Here is a 19,162-nt window from a genome sequence, read left to right on the forward strand (position 1 = left end):
TCAAAAACACTTTACATCTGCATTCTCTTGGAAAATGAGATGAAGCAGTGGTGAATCCTAGGCTGCTGTTCCACTCGATTTGCACAATTTACAAGTAGAATGACTGCTTTTGGTTAGTAGTGACCCCTGGTGGCTAATATTTGTAAGCTGCAAATGATAAAGTGAGCTGATTATATATATCTATATATATATATATATATATATATATATAGATATATATAAATATGTATATTGATAGTTAGAAAGATAGCCAGATAGACAGATCGATAGATAGATATTTATTTCAATGAAATAATTTCTTGATAAAACTGATTGTTTTTGGCTAGGAATTTCTGTATTGTAATATTTAGGAAAAAAGATTACTTGTCCTAACCAAAAGCAGCAAATCTGCCTATTACAATACTGTGAATTGATCGAGGGTATGCCTTAACCCCAAGGAGGTGAGCACTGTTTAACTGATGCCAATAAGTCCTCGTTAGTATAGTGGTCAGTATCCCCGCCTGTCACGCAGGAGACCGGGGATCAATTCACCGACGGGGAGGCGATTCCTTTTATTCACACAATTAAATAAAATGATGCACTTTCTAACATTGTAAAATATATCTGTCATTGTCCTTGCCTATTCCGATTGAGAAAAAAGGTTGAATTCACTGATGGCCAAAATGCTTACTGATGTGTTAACTGAAATTCAGAATATGCTCTGAATATTTCAATATGCACAGGCGTACCATCAAAAACACTTTACATCTGCATTCTCTTGGAAAATGAGATGAAGCAGTGGTGAATCCTAGGCTGCTGTTCCACTCGATTGGCACAATTTACAAGTAGAATGACTGCTTTTGGTTACTAGTGACCCTGGTGGCTAATAGTTATAAGCTGCAAATGGTAAAGTGAGCTGATTATATATATATATATATATATATATATATATATAAATATATATATTGATAGTTAGAAAGATAGCCAGATAGACAGATCGATAGATAGATATTTATTTCAATGAAATACTTTCTTGATAAAACTGATTGTTTTTGGCTAGGAATTTCTGTATTGTAATATTTAGGAAAAAAGATTACTTGTCCTAACCAAAAGCAGCAAATCTGCCTATTACAATACTGTGAATTGATCGAGGGTATGCCTTAACCCCAAGGAGGTGAGCACTGTTTAACTGATGCCAATAAGTCGTCGTTAGTATAGTGGTCAGTATCCCCGCCTGTCACGCAGGAGACCGGGGATCAATTCCCCGACGGGGAGGCGATTCCTTTTATTCACACAATTAAATAAAATGATGCACTTTCTAACATTGTAAAATATATCTGTCATTATCCTTGCCTATTCCGATTGAGAAAAAAGGTTGAATTCACAGATGGACAAAATGCTTACTGATGTGTTAACTGAAATTCAGAATATGCTCTGAATATTTCAATATGCACAGGCGTACCATCAAAAACACTTTACATCTGCATTCTCTTGGAAAATGAGATGAAGCAGTGGTGAATTCTAGGCTGCTGTTCCACTCGATTGGCACAATTTACAAGTAGAATGACTGCTTTTGGTTAGTAGTGACCCCTGGTGGCTAATAGTTATAAGCTGCAAATGGTAAAGTGAGCTGATTATATAGATATATATATATAAATATATATATTGATAGTTAGAAAGATAGCCAGATAGACAGATCGATAGATAGATATTTATTTCAATGAAATAATTTCTTGATAAAACTGATTGTTTTTGGCTAGGAATTTCTGTATTGTAATATTTAGGAAAAAAGATTACTTGTCCTAACCAAAAGCAGCAAATCTGCCTATTACAATACTGTGAATTGATCGAGGGTATGCCTTAACCCCAAGGAGGTGAGCACTGTTTAACTGATGCCAATAAGTCCTCGTTAGTATAGTGGTCAGTATCCCCGCCTGTCACGCAGGAGACCGGGGATCAATTCACCGACGGGGAGGCGATTCCTTTTATTCACACAATTAAATAAAATGATGCACTTTCTAACATTGTAAAATATATCTGTCATTGTCCTTGCCTATTCCGATTGAGAAAAAAGGTTGAATTCACTGATGGCCAAAATGCTTACTGATGTGTTAACTGAAATTCAGAATATGCTCTGAATATTTCAATATGCACAGGCGTACCATCAAAAACACTTTACATCTGCATTCTCTTGGAAAATGAGATGAAGCAGTGGTGAATCCTAGGCTGCTGTTCCACTCGATTGGCACAATTTACAAGTAGAATGACTGCTTTTGGTTAGTAGTGACCCCTGGTGGCTAATAGTTATAAGCTGCAAATGATAAAGTGAGCTGATTATATATATATATATAGATATATATAAATATATATATTGATAGTTAGAAAGATAGCCAGATAGACAGATCGATAGATAGATATTTATTTCAATGAAATAATTTCTTGATAAAACTGATTGTTTTTGGCTAGGAATTTCTGTATTGTAATATTTAGGAAAAAAGATTACTTGTCCTAACCAAAAGCAGCAAATCTGCCTATTACAATACTGTGAATTGATCGAGGGTATGCCTTAACCCCAAGGAGGTGAGCACTGTTTAACTAATGCCAATAAGTCCTCGTTAGTATAGTGGTCAGTATCCCCGCCTGTCACGCGGGAGACCGGGGTTCAATTCCCCGACGGGGAGGCGATTCCTTTTATTCACAAAATTAAATAAAATGATGCACTTTCTAACATTGTAAAATATATCTGTCATTATCCTTGCCTATTCCGATTGAGAAAAAAGGTTGAATTCACTGATGGACAAAATGCTTACTGATGTGTTAACTGAAATTCAGAATATGCTCTGAATATTTCAATATGCACAGGCGTACCATCAAAAACACTTTACATCTGCATTCTCTTGGAAAATGAGATGAAGCAGTGGTGAATCCTAGGCTGCTGTTCCACTCGATTGGCACAATTTACAAGTAGAATGACTGCTTTTGGTTAGTAGTGACCCCTGGTGGCTAATAGTTATAAGCTGCAAATGGTAAAGTGAGCTGATTATATATATATATATAGATATATATAAATATATATATTGATAGTTAGAAAGATAGCCAGATAGACAGATCGATAGATAGATATTTATTTCAATGAAATAATTTCTTGATAAAACTGATTGTTTTTGACTAGGAATTTCTGTATTGTAATATTTAGGAAAAAAGATTACTTGTCCTAACCAAAAGCAGCAAATCTGCCTATTACAATACTGTGAATTGATCAAGGGTATGCCTTAACCCCAAGGAGGTGAGCACTGTTTAACTGATGCCAATAAGTTCTCGTTAGTATAGTGGTCAGTATCCCCGCCTGTCACGCGGGAGACCGGGGTTCAATTCCCCGACGGGGAGGCGATTCATTTTATTCACACAATTAAATAAAATGATGTACTTTCTAACATTGTAAAATATATCTGTCATTATCCTTGCCTATTCTGATTGAGAAAAAAGGTTGAATTCACTGATGGCCAAAATGCTTACTGATGTGTTAACTGAAATTCAGAATATGCTCTGAATATTTCAATATGCACAGGCGTACCATCAAAAACACTTTACATCTGCATTCTCTTGGAAAATGAGATGAAGCAGTGGTGAATCCTAGGCTGCTGTTCCACTCGATTGGCACAATTTACAAGTAGAATGACTGCTTTTGGTTAGTAGTGACCCCTGGTGGCTAATAGTTATAAGCTGCAAATGGTAAAGTGAGCTGATTATATATATATATATAGATATATATAAATATATATATTGATAGTTAGAAAGATAGCCAGATAGACAGATCGATAGATAGATAATTATTTCAATGAAATAATTTCTTGATAAAACTGATTGTTGTTGGCTAGGAATTTCTGTATTGTAATATTTAGGAAAAAAGATTACTTGTCCTAACCAAAAGCAGCAAATCTGCCTATTACAATACTGTGAATTGATCGAGGGTATGCCTTAACCCCAAGGAGGTGAGCACTGTTTAACTGATGCCAATAAGTCCTCGTTAGTATAGTGGTCAGTATCCCCGCCTGTCACGCGGGAGACCGGGGTTCAATTCCCCGACGGGGAGGCGATTCCTTTTATTCACACAATTAAATAAAATGATGCACTTTCTAACATTGTAAAATATATCTGTCATTATCCTTGCCTATTCCGATTGAGAAAAAAGGTTGAATTCACAGATGGACAAAATGCTTACTGATGTGTTAACTGAAATTCAGAATATGCTCTGAATATTTCAATATGCACAGGCGTACCATCAAAAACACTTTACATCTGCATTCTCTTGGAAAATGAGATGAAGCAGTGGTGAATCCTAGGCTGCTGTTCCACTCGATTGGCACAATTTACAAGTAGAATGACTGCTTTTGGTTAGTAGTGACCCCTGGTGGCTAATAGTTATAAGCTGCAAATGATAAAGTGAGCTGATTATATATATATATATATAGATATATATAAATATATATATTGATAGTTAGAAAGATAGCCAGATAGACAGATCGATAGATAGATATTTATTTCAATGAAATAATTTCTTGATAAAACTGATTGTTTTTGGCTAGGAATTTCTGTATTGTAATATTTAGGAAAAAAGATTACTTGTCCTAACCAAAAGCAGCAAATCTGCCTATTACAATACTGTGAATTGATCGAGGGTATGCCTTAACCCCAAGGAGGTGAGCACTGTTTAACTGATGCCAATAAGTCCTCGTTAGTATAGTGGTCAGTATCCCCGCCTGTCACGCAGGAGACCGGGGATCAATTCCCCGACGGGGAGGCGATTCCTTTTATTCACACAATTAAATAAAATGATGCACTTTCTAAAATTGTAAAATATATCTGTCATTATCCTTGCCTATTCCGATTGAGAAAAAAGGTTGAATTCACAGATGGACAAAATGCTTACTGATGTGTTAACTGAAATTCAGAATATGCTCTGAATATTTCAATATGCACAGGCGTACCATCAAAAACACTTTACATCTGAATTCTCTTGGAAAATGAGATGAAGCAGTGGTGAATCCTAGGCTGCTGTTCCACTCGATTGGCACAATTTACAAGTAGAATAACTGCTTTTGGTTAGTAGTGACCCCTGGTGGCTAATAGTTATAAGCTGCAAATGATAAAGTGAGCTGATTATATATATATATATATAGATATATATAAATATATATATTGATAGTTAGAAAGATAGCCAGATAGACAGATCGATAGATAGATATTTATTTCAATGAAATAATTTCTTGATAAAACTGATTGTTTTTGGCTAGGAATTTCTGTATTGTAATATTTAGGAAAAAAGATTACTTGTCCTAACCAAAAGCAGCAAATCTGCCTATTACAATACTGTGAATTGATCGAGGGTATGCCTTAACCCCAAGGAGGTGAGCACTGTTTAACTGATGCCAATAAGTTCTCGTTAGTATAGTGGTCAGTATCCCCGCCTGTCACGCGGGAGACCGGGCTTCAATTCCCCGACGGGGAGGCGATTCATTTTATTCACACAATTAAATAAAATGATGTACTTTCTAACATTGTAAAATATATCTGTCATTATCCTTGCCTATTCCGATTGAGAAAAAAGGTTGAATTCACTGATGGCCAAAATGCTTACTGATGTGTTAACTGAAATTCAGAATATGCTCTGAATATTTCAATAGTTAGAAAGATAGCCAGATAGACAGATCGATAGATAGATATTTATTTCAATGAAATAATTTCTTGATAAAACTGATTGTTTTTGGCTAGGAATTTCTGTATTGTAATATTTAGGAAAAAAGATTACTTGTCCTAACCAAAAGCAGCAAATCTGCCTATTACAATACTGTGAATTGATCGAGGGTATGCCTTAACCCCAAGGAGGTGAGCACTGTTTAACTGATGCCAATAAGTTCTCGTTAGTATAGTGGTCAGTATCCCCGCCTGTCACGCGGGAGACCGGGGTTCAATTCCCCGACGGGGAGGCGATTCATTTTATTCACACAATTAAATAAAATGATGTACTTTCTAACATTGTAAAATATATCTGTCATTATCCTTGCCTATTCTGATTGAGAAAAAAGGTTGAATTCACTGATGGCCAAAATGCTTACTGATGTGTTAACTGAAATTCAGAATATGCTCTGAATATTTCAATATGCACAGGCGTACCATCAAAAACACTTTACATCTGCATTCTCTTGGAAAATGAGATGAAGCAGTGGTGAATCCTAGGCTGCTGTTCCACTCGATTGGCACAATTTACAAGTAGAATGACTGCTTTTGGTTAGTAGTGACCCCTGGTGGCTAATAGTTATAAGCTGCAAATGGTAAAGTGAGCTGATTATATATATATATATAGATATATATAAATATATATATTGATAGTTAGAAAGATAGCCAGATAGACAGATCGATAGATAGATAATTATTTCAATGAAATAATTTCTTGATAAAACTGATTGTTGTTGGCTAGGAATTTCTGTATTGTAATATTTAGGAAAAAAGATTACTTGTCCTAACCAAAAGCAGCAAATCTGCCTATTACAATACTGTGAATTGATCGAGGGTATGCCTTAACCCCAAGGAGGTGAGCACTGTTTAACTGATGCCAATAAGTCCTCGTTAGTATAGTGGTCAGTATCCCCGCCTGTCACGCGGGAGACCGGGGTTCAATTCCCCGACGGAGAGGCGATTCCTTTTATTCACACAATTAAATAAAATGATGCACTTTCTAACATTGTAAAATATATCTGTCATTATCCTTGCCTATTCCGATTGAGAAAAAAGGTTGAATTCACAGATGGACAAAATGCTTACTGATGTGTTAACTGAAATTCAGAATATGCTCTGAATATTTCAATATGCACAGGCGTACCATCAAAAACACTTTACATCTGCATTCTCTTGGAAAATGAGATGAAGCAGTGGTGAATCCTAGGCTGCTGTTCCACTCGATTGGCACAATATACAAGTAGAATGACTGCTTTTGGTTAGTAGTGACCCCTGGTGGCTAATAGTTATAAGCTGCAAATGATAAAGTGAGCTGATTATATATATATATATATAGATATATATAAATATATATATTGATAGTTAGAAAGATAGCCAGATAGACAGATCGATAGATAGATATTTATTTCAATGAAATAATTTCTTGATAAAACTGATTGTTTTTGGCTAGGAATTTCTGTATTGTAATATTTAGGAAAAAAGATTACTTGTCCTAACCAAAAGCAGCAAATCTGCCTATTACAATACTGTGAATTGATCGAGGGTATGCCTTAACCCCAAGGAGGTGAGCACTGTTTAACTGATGCCAATAAGTCCTCGTTAGTATAGTGGTCAGTATCCCCGCCTGTCACGCAGGAGACCGGGGATCAATTCCCCGACGGGGAGGCGATTCCTTTTATTCACACAATTAAATAAAATGATGCACTTTCTAACATTGTAAAATATATCTGTCATTATCCTTGCCTATTCCGATTGAGAAAAAAGGTTGAATTCACAGATGGACAAAATGCTTACTGATGTGTTAACTGAAATTCAGAATATGCTCTGAATATTTCAATATGCACAGGCGTACCATCAAAAACACTTTACATCTGAATTCTCTTGGAAAATGAGATGAAGCAGTGGTGAATCCTAGGCTGCTGTTCCACTCGATTGGCACAATTTACAAGTAGAATGACTGCTTTTGGTTAGTAGTGACCCCTGGTGGCTAATAGTTATAAGCTGCAAATGATAAAGTGAGCTGATTATATATATATATATAGATATATATAAATATATATATTGATAGTTAGAAAGATAGCCAGATAGACAGATCGATAGATAGATATTTATTTCAATGAAATAATTTCTTGATAAAACTGATTGTTTTTGGCTAGGAATTTCTGTATTGTAATATTTAGGAAAAAAGATTACTTGTCCTAACCAAAAGCAGCAAATCTGCCTATTACAATACTGTGAATTGATCGAGGGTATGCCTTAACCCCAAGGAGGTGAGCACTGTTTAACTGATGCCAATAAGTTCTCGTTAGTATAGTGGTCAGTATCCCCGCCTGTCACGCGGGAGACCGGGGTTCAATTCCCTGACGGAGAGCCGATTCATTTTATTCACACAATTAAATAAAATGATGTACTTTCTAACATTGTAAAATATATCTGTCATTATCCTTGCCTATTCCGATTGAGAAAAAAAGGTTGAATTCACTGATGGCCAAAATGCTTACTGACGTGTTAACTGAAATTCAGAATATGCTCTGAATATTTCAATATGCACAGGCGTACCATCAAAAACACTTTACATCTGCATTCTCTTGGAAAATGAGATGAAGCAGTGGTGAATCCTAGGCTGCTGTTCTACTCGATTGGCACAATTTACAAGTAGAATGACTGCTTTTGGTTACTAGTGACCCCTGGTGGCTAATAGTTATAAGCTGCAAATGGTAAAGTGAGCTGATTATATATATATATATAGATATATATAAATATATATATTGATAGTTAGAAAGATAGCCAGATAGACAGATCGATAGATAGATATTTATTTCAATGAAATAATTTCTTGATAAAACTGATTGTTTTTGGCTAGGAATTTCTGTATTGTAATATTTAGGAAAAAAGATTACTTGTCCTAACCAAAAGCAGCAAATCTGCCTATTACAATACTGTGAATTGATCGAGGGTATGCCTTAACCCCAAGGAGGTGAGCACTGTTTAACTGATGCCAATAAGTCCTCGTTAGTATAGTGGTCAGTATCCCCGCCTGTCACGCGGGAGACCGGGCTTCAATTCCCCGACGGGGAGGCGATTCATTTTATTCACACAATTAAATAAAATGATGTACTTTCTAACATTGTAAAATATATCTGTCATTATCCTTGCCTATTCCGATTGAGAAAAAAGGTTGAATTCACTGATGGCCAAAATGCTTACTGATGTGTTAACTGAAATTCAGAATATGCTCTGAATATTTCAATAGTTAGAAAGATAGCCAGATAGACAGATCGATAGATAGATATTTATTTCAATGAAATAATTTCTTGATAAAACTGATTGTTGTTGGCTAGGAATTTCTGTATTGTAATATTTAGGAAAAAAGATTACTTGTCCTAACCAAAAGCAGCAAATCTGCCTATTACAATACTGTGAATTGATCGAGGGTATGCCTTAACCCCAAGGAGGTGAGCACTGTTTAACTGATGTCAATAAGTCCTCGTTAGTATAGTGGTCAGTATCCCCGCCTGTCACGCGGGAGACCGGGGTTCAATTCCCCGACGGGGAGGCGATTCCTTTTATTCACACAATTAAATAAAATGATGCACTTTCTAACATTGTAAAATATATCTGTCATTATCCTTGCCTATTCCGATTGAGAAAAAAGGTTGAATTCACAGATGGACAAAATGCTTACTGATGTGTTAACTGAAATTCAGAATATGCTCTGAATATTTCAATATGCACAGGCGTACCATCAAAAACACTTTACATCTGCATTCTCTTGGAAAATGAGATGAAGCAGTGGTGAATCCTAGGCTGCTGTTCCACTCGATTGGCACAATTTACAAGTAGAATGACTGCTTTTGGTTAGTAGTGACCCCTGGTGGCTAATAGTTATAAGCTGCAAATGATAAAGTGAGCTGATTATATATATATATATATAGATATATATAAATATATATATTGATAGTTAGAAAGATAGCCAGATAGACAGATCGATAGATAGATATTTATTTCAATGAAATAATTTCTTGATAAAACTGATTGTTTTTGGCTAGGAATTTCTGTATTGTAATATGTAGGAAAAAAGATTACTTGTCCTAACCAAAAGCAGCAAATCTGCCTATTACAATACTGTGAATTGATCGAGGGTATGCCTTAACCCCAAGGAGGTGAGCACTGTTTAACTGATGCCAATAAGTCCTCGTTAGTATAGTGGTCAGTATCCCCGCCTGTCACGCAGGAGACCGGGGATCAATTCCCCGACGGGGAGGCGATTCCTTTTATTCACACAATTAAATAAAATGATGCACTTTCTAACATTGTAAAATATATCTGTCATTATCCTTGCCTATTCCGATTGAGAAAAAAGGTTGAATTCACAGATGGACAAAATGCTTACTGATGTGTTAACTGAAATTCAGAATATGCTCTGAATATTTCAATATGCACAGGCGTACCATCAAAAACACTTTACATCTGAATTCTCTTGGAAAATGAGATGAAGCAGTGGTGAATCCTAGGCTGCTGTTCCACTCGATTGGCACAATTTACAAGTAGAATGACTGCTTTTGGTTAGTAGTGACCCCTGGTGGCTAATAGTTATAAGCTGCAAATGATAAAGTGAGCTGATTATATATATATATATAGATATATATAAATATATATATTGATAGTTAGAAAGATAGCCAGATAGACAGATCGATAGATAGATATTTATTTCAATGAAATAATTTCTTGATAAAACTGATTGTTTTTGGCTAGGAATTTCTGTATTGTAATATTTAGGAAAAAAGATTACTTGTCCTAACCAAAAGCAGCAAATCTGCCTATTACAATACTGTGAATTGATCGAGGGTATGCCTTAACCCCAAGGAGGTGAGCACTGTTTAACTGATGCCAATAAGTTCTCGTTAGTATAGTGGTCAGTATCCCCGCCTGTCACGCGGGAGACCGGGGTTCAATTCCCCGACGGGGAGGCGATTCATTTTATTCACACAATTAAATAAAATGATGTACTTTCTAACATTGTAAAATATATCTGTCATTATCCTTGCCTATTCCGATTGAGAAAAAAAGGTTGAATTCACTGATGGCCAAAATGCTTACTGACGTGTTAACTGAAATTCAGAATATGCTCTGAATATTTCAATATGCACAGGCGTACCATCAAAAACACTTTACATCTGCATTCTCTTGGAAAATGAGATGAAGCAGTGGTGAATCCTAGGCTGCTGTTCTACTCGATTGGCACAATTTACAAGTAGAATGACTGCTTTTGGTTACTAGTGACCCCTGGTGGCTAATAGTTATAAGCTGCAAATGGTAAAGTGAGCTGATTATATATATATATATAGATATATATAAATATATATATTGATAGTTAGAAAGATAGCCAGATAGACAGATCGATAGATAGATATTTATTTCAATGAAATAATTTCTTGATAAAACTGATTGTTTTTGGCTAGGAATTTCTGTATTGTAATATTTAGGAAAAAAGATTACTTGTCCTAACCAAAAGCAGCAAATCTGCCTATTACAATACTGTGAATTGATCGAGGGTATGCCTTAACCCCAAGGAGGTGAGCACTGTTTAACTGATGCCAATAAGTCCTCGTTAGTATAGTGGTCAGTATCCCGCCTGTCACGCGGGAGACCGGGGTTCAATTCCCCGACGGGGAGGCGATTCCTTTTATTCACACAATTAAATAAAATGATGCACTTTCTAACATTGTAAAATATATCTGTCATTATCCTTGCCTATTCCGATTGAGAAAAAAGGTTGAATTCACAGATGGACAAAATGCTTACTGATGTGTTAACTGAAATTCAGAATATGCTCTGAATATTTCAATATGCACAGGCGTACCATCAAAAACACTTTACATCTGCATTCTCTTGGAAAATGAGATGAAGCAGTGGTGAATCCTAGGCTGCTGTTCCACTCGATTGGCACAATATACAAGTAGAATGACTGCTTTTGGTTAGTAGTGACCCCTGGTGGCTAATAGTTATAAGCTGCAAATGATAAAGTGAGCTGATTATATATATATATATAGATATATATAAATATATATATTGATAGTTAGAAAGATAGCCAGATAGACAGATCGATAGATAGATATTTATTTCAATGAAATAATTTCTTGATAAAACTGATTGTTTTTGGCTAGGAATTTCTGTATTGTAATATTTAGGAAAAAAGATTACTTGTCCTAACCAAAAGCAGCAAATCTGCCTATTACAATACTGTGAATTGATCGAGGGTATGCCTTAACCCCAAGGAGGTGAGCACTGTTTAACTGATGCCAATAAGTCCTCGTTAGTATAGTGGTCAGTATCCCCGCCTGTCACGCAGGAGACCGGGGATCAATTCCCCGACGGGGAGGCGATTCCTTTTATTCACACAATTAAATAAAATGATGCACTTTCTAACATTGTAAAATATATCTGTCATTATCCTTGCCTATTCCGATTGAGAAAAAAGGTTGAATTCACAGATGGACAAAATGCTTACTGATGTGTTAACTGAAATTCAGAATATGCTCTGAATATTTCAATATGCACAGGCGTACCATCAAAAACACTTTACATCTGAATTCTCTTGGAAAATGAGATGAAGCAGTGGTGAATCCTAGGCTGCTGTTCCACTCGATTGGCACAATTTACAAGTAGAATGACTGCTTTTGGTTAGTAGTGACCCCTGGTGGCTAATAGTTATAAGCTGCAAATGATAAAGTGAGCTGATTATATATATATATATAGATATATATAAATATATATATTGATAGTTAGAAAGATAGCCAGATAGACAGATCGATAGATAGATATTTATTTCAATGAAATAATTTCTTGATAAAACTGATTGTTTTTGGCTAGGAATTTCTGTATTGTAATATTTAGGAAAAAAGATTACTTGTCCTAACCAAAAGCAGCAAATCTGCCTATTACAATACTGTGAATTGATCGAGGGTATGCCTTAACCCCAAGGAGGTGAGCACTGTTTAACTGATGCCAATAAGTTCTCGTTAGTATAGTGGTCAGTATCCCCGCCTGTCACGCGGGAGACCGGGGTTCAATTCCCTGACGGGGAGCCGATTCATTTTATTCACACAATTAAATAAAATGATGTACTTTTTTAACATTGTAAAATATATCTGTCATTATCCTTGCCTATTCCGATTGAGAAAAAAAGGTTGAATTCACTGATGGCCAAAATGCTTACTGACGTGTTAACTGAAATTCAGAATATGCTCTGAATATTTCAATATGCACAGGCGTACCATCAAAAACACTTTACATCTGCATTCTCTTGGAAAATGAGATGAAGCAGTGGTGAATCCTAGGCTGCTGTTCTACTCGATTGGCACAATTTACAAGTAGAATGACTGCTTTTGGTTACTAGTGACCCCTGGTGGCTAATAGTTATAAGCTGCAAATGGTAAAGTGAGCTGATTATATATATATATATAGATATATATAAATATATATATTGATAGTTAGAAAGATAGCCAGATAGACAGATCGATAGATAGATATTTATTTCAATGAAATAATTTCTTGATAAAACTGATTGTTTTTGGCTAGGAATTTCTGTATTGTAATATTTAGGAAAAAAGATTACTTGTCCTAACCAAAAGCAGCAAATCTGCCTATTACAATACTGTGAATTGATCGAGGGTATGCCTTAACCCCAAGGAGGTGAGCACTGTTTAACTGATGCCAATAAGTCCTCGTTAGTATAGTGGTCAGTATCCCCGCCTGTCACGCGGGAGACCGGGCTTCAATTCCCCGACGGGGAGGCGATTCATTTTATTCACACAATTAAATAAAATGATGTACTTTCTAACATTGTAAAATATATCTGTCATTATCCTTGCCTATTCCGATTGAGAAAAAAGGTTGAATTCACTGATGGCCAAAATGCTTACTGATGTGTTAACTGAAATTCAGAATATGCTCTGAATATTTCAATAGTTAGAAAGATAGCCAGATAGACAGATCGATAGATAGATATTTATTTCAATGAAATAATTTCTTGATAAAACTGATTGTTGTTGGCTAGGAATTTCTGTATTGTAATATTTAGGAAAAAAGATTACTTGTCCTAACCAAAAGCAGCAAATCTGCCTATTACAATACTGTGAATTGATCGAGGGTATGCCTTAACCCCAAGGAGGTGAGCACTGTTTAACTGATGTCAATAAGTCCTCGTTAGTATAGTGGTCAGTATCCCCGCCTGTCACGCGGGAGACCGGGGTTCAATTCCCCGACGGGGAGGCGATTCCTTTTATTCACACAATTAAATAAAATGATGCACTTTCTAACATTGTAAAATATATCTGTCATTATCCTTGCCTATTCCGATTGAGAAAAAAGGTTGAATTCACAGATGGACAAAATGCTTACTGATGTGTTAACTGAAATTCAGAATATGCTCTGAATATTTCAATATGCACAGGCGTACCATCAAAAACACTTTACATCTGCATTCTCTTGGAAAATGAGATGAAGCAGTGGTGAATCCTAGGCTGCTGTTCCACTCGATTGGCACAATTTACAAGTAGAATGACTGCTTTTGGTTAGTAGTGACCCCTGGTGGCTAATAGTTATAAGCTGCAAATGATAAAGTGAGCTGATTATATATATATATATAGATATATATAAATATATATATTGATAGTTAGAAAGATAGCCAGATAGACAGATCGATAGATAGATATTTATTTCAATGAAATAATTTCTTGATAAAACTGATTGTTTTTGGCTAGGAATTTCTGTATTGTAATATGTAGGAAAAAAGATTACTTGTCCTAACCAAAAGCAGCAAATCTGCCTATTACAATACTGTGAATTGATCGAGGGTATGCCTTAACCCCAAGGAGGTGAGCACTGTTTAACTGATGCCAATAAGTCCTCGTTAGTATAGTGGTCAGTATCCCCGCCTGTCACGCAGGAGACCGGGGATCAATTCCCCGACGGGGAGGCGATTCCTTTTATTCACACAATTAAATAAAATGATGCACTTTCTAACATTGTAAAATATATCTGTCATTATCCTTGCCTATTCCGATTGAGAAAAAAGGTTGAATTCACAGATGGACAAAATGCTTACTGATGTGTTAACTGAAATTCAGAATATGCTCTGAATATTTCAATATGCACAGGCGTACCATCAAAAACACTTTACATCTGAATTCTCTTGGAAAATGAGATGAAGCAGTGGTGAATCCTAGGCTGCTGTTCCACTCGATTGGCACAATTTACAAGTAGAATGACTGCTTTTGGTTAGTAGTGACCCCTGGTGGCTAATAGTTATAAGCTGCAAATGATAAAGTGAGCTGATTATATATATATATATAGATATATATAAATATATATATTGATAGTTAGAAAGATAGCCAGATAGACAGATCGATAGATAGATATTTATTTCAATGAAATAATTTCTTGATAAAACTGATTGTTTTTGGCTAGGAATTTCTGTATTGTAATATTTAGGAAAAAAGATTACTTGTCCTAACCAAAAGCAGCAAATCTGCCTATTACAATACTGTGAATTGATCGAGGGTATGCCTTAACCCCAAGGAGGTGAGCACTGTTTAACTGATGCCAATAAGTTCTCGTTAGTATAGTGGTCAGTATCCCCGCCTGTCACGCGGGAGACCGGGGTTCAATTCCCCGACGGGGAGGCGATTCATTTTATTCACACAATTAAATAAAATGATGTACTTTCTAACATTGTAAAATATATCTGTCATTATCCTTGCCTATTCCGATTGAGAAAAAAAGGTTGAATTCACTGATGGCCAAAATGCTTACTGACGTGTTAACTGAAATTCAGAATATGCTCTGAATATTTCAATATGCACAGGCGTACCATCAAAAACACTTTACATCTGCATTCTCTTGGAAAATGAGATGAAGCAGTGGTGAATCCTAGGCTGCTGTTCTACTCGATTGGCACAATTTACAAGTAGAATGACTGCTTTTGGTTACTAGTGACCCCTGGTGGCTAATAGTTATAAGCTGCAAATGGTAAAGTGAGCTGATTATATATATATATATAGATATATATAAATATATATATTGATAGTTAGAAAGATAGCCAGATAGACAGATCGATAGATAGATATTTATTTCAATGAAATAATTTCTTGATAAAACTGATTGTTTTTGGCTAGGAATTTCTGTATTGTAATATTTAGGAAAAAAGATTACTTGTCCTAACCAAAAGCAGCAAATCTGCCTATTACAATACTGTGAATTGATCGAGGGTATGCCTTAACCCCAAGGAGGTGAGCACTGTTTAACTGATGCCAATAAGTCCTCGTTAGTATAGTGGTCAGTATCCCGCCTGTCACGCGGGAGACCGGGGTTCAATTCCCCGACGGGGAGGCGATTCCTTTTATTCACACAATTAAATAAAATGATGCACTTTCTAACATTGTAAAATATATCTGTCATTATCCTTGCCTATTCCGATTGAGAAAAAAGGTTGAATTCACTGATGGACAAAATGCTTACTGATGTGTTAACTGAAATTCAGAATATGCTCTGAATATTTCAATATGCACAGGCGTACCATCAAAAACACTTTACATCTGCATTCTCTTGGAAAATGAGATGAAGCAGTGGTGAATCCTAGGCTGCTGTTCCACTCGATTGGCACAATTTACAAGTAGAATGACTGCTTTTGGTTAGTAGTGACCCCTGGTGGCTAATAGTTATAAGCTGCAAATGGTAAAGTGAGCTGATTATATAGATATAAATATATATATAAATATATATATTGATAGTTAGAAAGATAGCCAGATAGACAGATCGATAGATAGATATTTATTTCAATGAAATCATTTCTTGATAAAACTGATTGTTTTTGGCTAGGAATTTCTGTATTGTAATATTTAGGAAAAAAGATTACTTGTCCTAACCAAAAGCAGCAAATCTGCCTATTACAATACTGTGAATTGATCGAGGGTATGCCTTAACCCCAAGGAGGTGAGCACTGTTTAACTGATGCCAATAAGTCCTCGTTAGTATAGTGGTCAGTATCCCCGCCTGTCACGCAGGAGACCGGGTATCAATTCCCCGACGGGGAGGCGATTCCTTTTATTCACACAATTAAATAAAATGATGCACTTTCTAACATTGTAAAATATATCTGTCATTATCCTTGCCTATTCCGATTGAGAAAAAAGGTTGAATTCACAGATGGACAAAATGCTTACTGATGTGTTAACTGAAATTCAGAATATGCTCTGAATATTTCAATATGCACAGGCGTACCATCAAAAACACTTTACATCTGCATTCTCTTGGAAAATGAGATGAAGCAGTGGTGAATCCTAGGCTGCTGTTCCACTCGATTGGCACAATTTACAAGTAGAATGACTGCTTTTGGTTAGTAGTGACCCCTGGTGGCTAATAGTTATACGCTGCAAATGATAAAGTGAGCTGATTATATATATTTATATATAGATATATATAAATATATATATTGATAGTTAGAAAGATAGCCAGATAGACAGATCGATAGATAGATATTTATTTCAATGAAATAATTTCTTGATAAAACTGATTGTTTTTGGCTAGGAATTTCTGTATTGTAATATTTAGGAAAAAAGATTACTTGTCCTAACCAAAAGCAGCAAATCTGCCTATTACAATACTGTGAATTGATCGAGGGTATGCCTTAACCCCAAGGAGGTGAGCACTGTTTAACTGATGCCAATAAGTCCTCGTTAGTATAGTGGTCAGTATCCCCGCCTGTCACGCGGGAGACTGGGGTTCAATTCCCCGACGGGGAGGCGATTCCTTTTATTCACACAATTAAATAAAATGATGCACTTTCTAACATTGTAAAATATATCTGTCATTATCCTTGCCTATTCCGATTGAGAAAAAAGGTTGAATTCACAGATGGACAAAATGCTTACTGATGTGTTAACTGAAATTCAGAATATGCTCTGAATATTTCAATATGCACAGGCGTACCATCAAAAACACTTTACATCTGCATTCTCTTGGAAAATGAGATGAAGCAGTGGTGAATCCTAGGCTGCTGTTCCACTCGATTGGCACAATTTACAAGTAGAATGACTGCTTTTGGTTAGTAGTGACACCTGGTGGCTAATAGTTATAAGCTGCAAATGATAAAGTGAGCTGATTATATATATATATATATAGATATATATAAATATATATATTGATAGTTAGAAAGATAGCCAGATAGACAGATCGATAGATAGATATTTATTTTAATGAAATAATTTCTTGATAAAACTGATTGTTTTTGGCTAGGAATTTCTGTATTGTAATATTTAGGAAAAAAGATTACTTGTCCTAACCAAAAGCAGCAAATCTGCCTATTACAATACTGTGAATTGATCGAGGGTATGCCTTAACCCCAAGGAGGTGAGCACTGTTTAACTGATGCCAATAAGTCCTCGTTAGTATAGTGGTCAGTATCCCGCCTGTCACGCGGGAGACCGGGGTTCAATTCCCCGACGGGGAGGCGATTCCTTTTATTCACACAATTAAATAAAATGATGCACTTTCTAACATTGTAAAATATATCTGTCATTATCCTTGCCTATTCCGATTGAGAAAAAAGGTTGAATTCACTGATGGACAAAATGCTTACTGATGTGTTAACTGAAATTCAGAATATGCTCTGAATATTTCAATATGCACAGGCGTACCATCAAAAACACTTTACATCTGCATTCTCTTGGAAAATGAGATGAAGCAGTGGTGAATCCTAGGCTGCTGTTCCACTCGATTGGCACAATTTACAAGTAGAATGACTGCTTTTGGTTAGTAGTGACCCCTGGTGGCTAATAGTTATAAGCTGCAAATGGTAAAGTGAGCTGATTATATAGATATAAATATATATATAAATATATATATTGATAGTTAGAAAGATAGCCAGATAGACAGATCGATAGATAGATATTTATTTCAATGAAATCATTTCTTGATAAAACTGATTGTTTTTGGCTAGGAATTTCTGTATTGTAATATTTAGGAAAAAAGATTACTTGTCCTAACCAAAAGCAGCAAATCTGCCTATTACAATACTGTGAATTGATCGAGGGTATGCCTTAACCCCAAGGAGGTGAGCACTGTTTAACTGATGCCAATAAGTCCTCGTTAGTATAGTGGTCAGTATCCCCGCCTGTCACGCAGGAGACCGGGTATCAATTCCCCGACGGGGAGGCGATTCCTTTTATTCACACAATTAAATAAAATGATGCACTTTCTAACATTGTAAAATATATCTGTCATTATCCTTGCCTATTCCGATTGAGAAAAAAGGTTGAATTCACAGATGGACAAAATGCTTACTGATGTGTTAACTGAAATTCAGAATATGCTCTGAATATTTCAATATGCACAGGCGTACCATCAAAAACACTTTACATCTGCATTCTCTTGGAAAATGAGATGA

The 19,162-nt window shown here is 35.8% G+C and overlaps 9 non-coding genes across 9 annotated transcripts; all 9 read left to right on the forward strand.

The window, feature by feature from the left end:
• Positions 1 to 2,588: 2,588 nt before the first annotated feature.
• Positions 2,589 to 2,660, forward strand: TRNAD-GUC (transfer RNA aspartic acid (anticodon GUC)). Its single transcript has one exon. It is a non-coding gene; the product is annotated as a tRNA-Asp (tRNA).
• Positions 2,661 to 3,294: 634 nt separating this feature from the next.
• On the forward strand, positions 3,295 to 3,366 carry TRNAD-GUC (transfer RNA aspartic acid (anticodon GUC)). Its single transcript has one exon. It is a non-coding gene; the product is annotated as a tRNA-Asp (tRNA).
• A 634-nt stretch (positions 3,367 to 4,000) lies between these two features.
• On the forward strand, positions 4,001 to 4,072 carry TRNAD-GUC (transfer RNA aspartic acid (anticodon GUC)). Its single transcript has one exon. It is a non-coding gene; the product is annotated as a tRNA-Asp (tRNA).
• A 1,822-nt stretch (positions 4,073 to 5,894) lies between these two features.
• On the forward strand, positions 5,895 to 5,966 carry TRNAD-GUC (transfer RNA aspartic acid (anticodon GUC)). Its single transcript has one exon. It is a non-coding gene; the product is annotated as a tRNA-Asp (tRNA).
• A 3,233-nt stretch (positions 5,967 to 9,199) lies between these two features.
• On the forward strand, positions 9,200 to 9,271 carry TRNAD-GUC (transfer RNA aspartic acid (anticodon GUC)). Its single transcript has one exon. It is a non-coding gene; the product is annotated as a tRNA-Asp (tRNA).
• Positions 9,272 to 10,613: 1,342 nt separating this feature from the next.
• Positions 10,614 to 10,685, forward strand: TRNAD-GUC (transfer RNA aspartic acid (anticodon GUC)). The gene has a single exon. It is a non-coding gene; the product is annotated as a tRNA-Asp (tRNA).
• A 3,232-nt stretch (positions 10,686 to 13,917) lies between these two features.
• On the forward strand, positions 13,918 to 13,989 carry TRNAD-GUC (transfer RNA aspartic acid (anticodon GUC)). Its single transcript has one exon. It is a non-coding gene; the product is annotated as a tRNA-Asp (tRNA).
• A 1,340-nt stretch (positions 13,990 to 15,329) lies between these two features.
• TRNAD-GUC (transfer RNA aspartic acid (anticodon GUC)) lies at positions 15,330 to 15,401 on the forward strand. Its single transcript has one exon. It is a non-coding gene; the product is annotated as a tRNA-Asp (tRNA).
• Positions 15,402 to 17,447: 2,046 nt separating this feature from the next.
• TRNAD-GUC (transfer RNA aspartic acid (anticodon GUC)) lies at positions 17,448 to 17,519 on the forward strand. The gene has a single exon. It is a non-coding gene; the product is annotated as a tRNA-Asp (tRNA).
• Positions 17,520 to 19,162: the final 1,643 nt, after the last annotated feature.

Source organism: Lissotriton helveticus, chromosome 1_2, assembly GCF_964261635.1.
Source record: "Lissotriton helveticus chromosome 1_2, aLisHel1.1, whole genome shotgun sequence".
NCBI classification, from domain to species: Eukaryota; Metazoa; Chordata; class Amphibia; order Caudata; family Salamandridae; genus Lissotriton; species Lissotriton helveticus.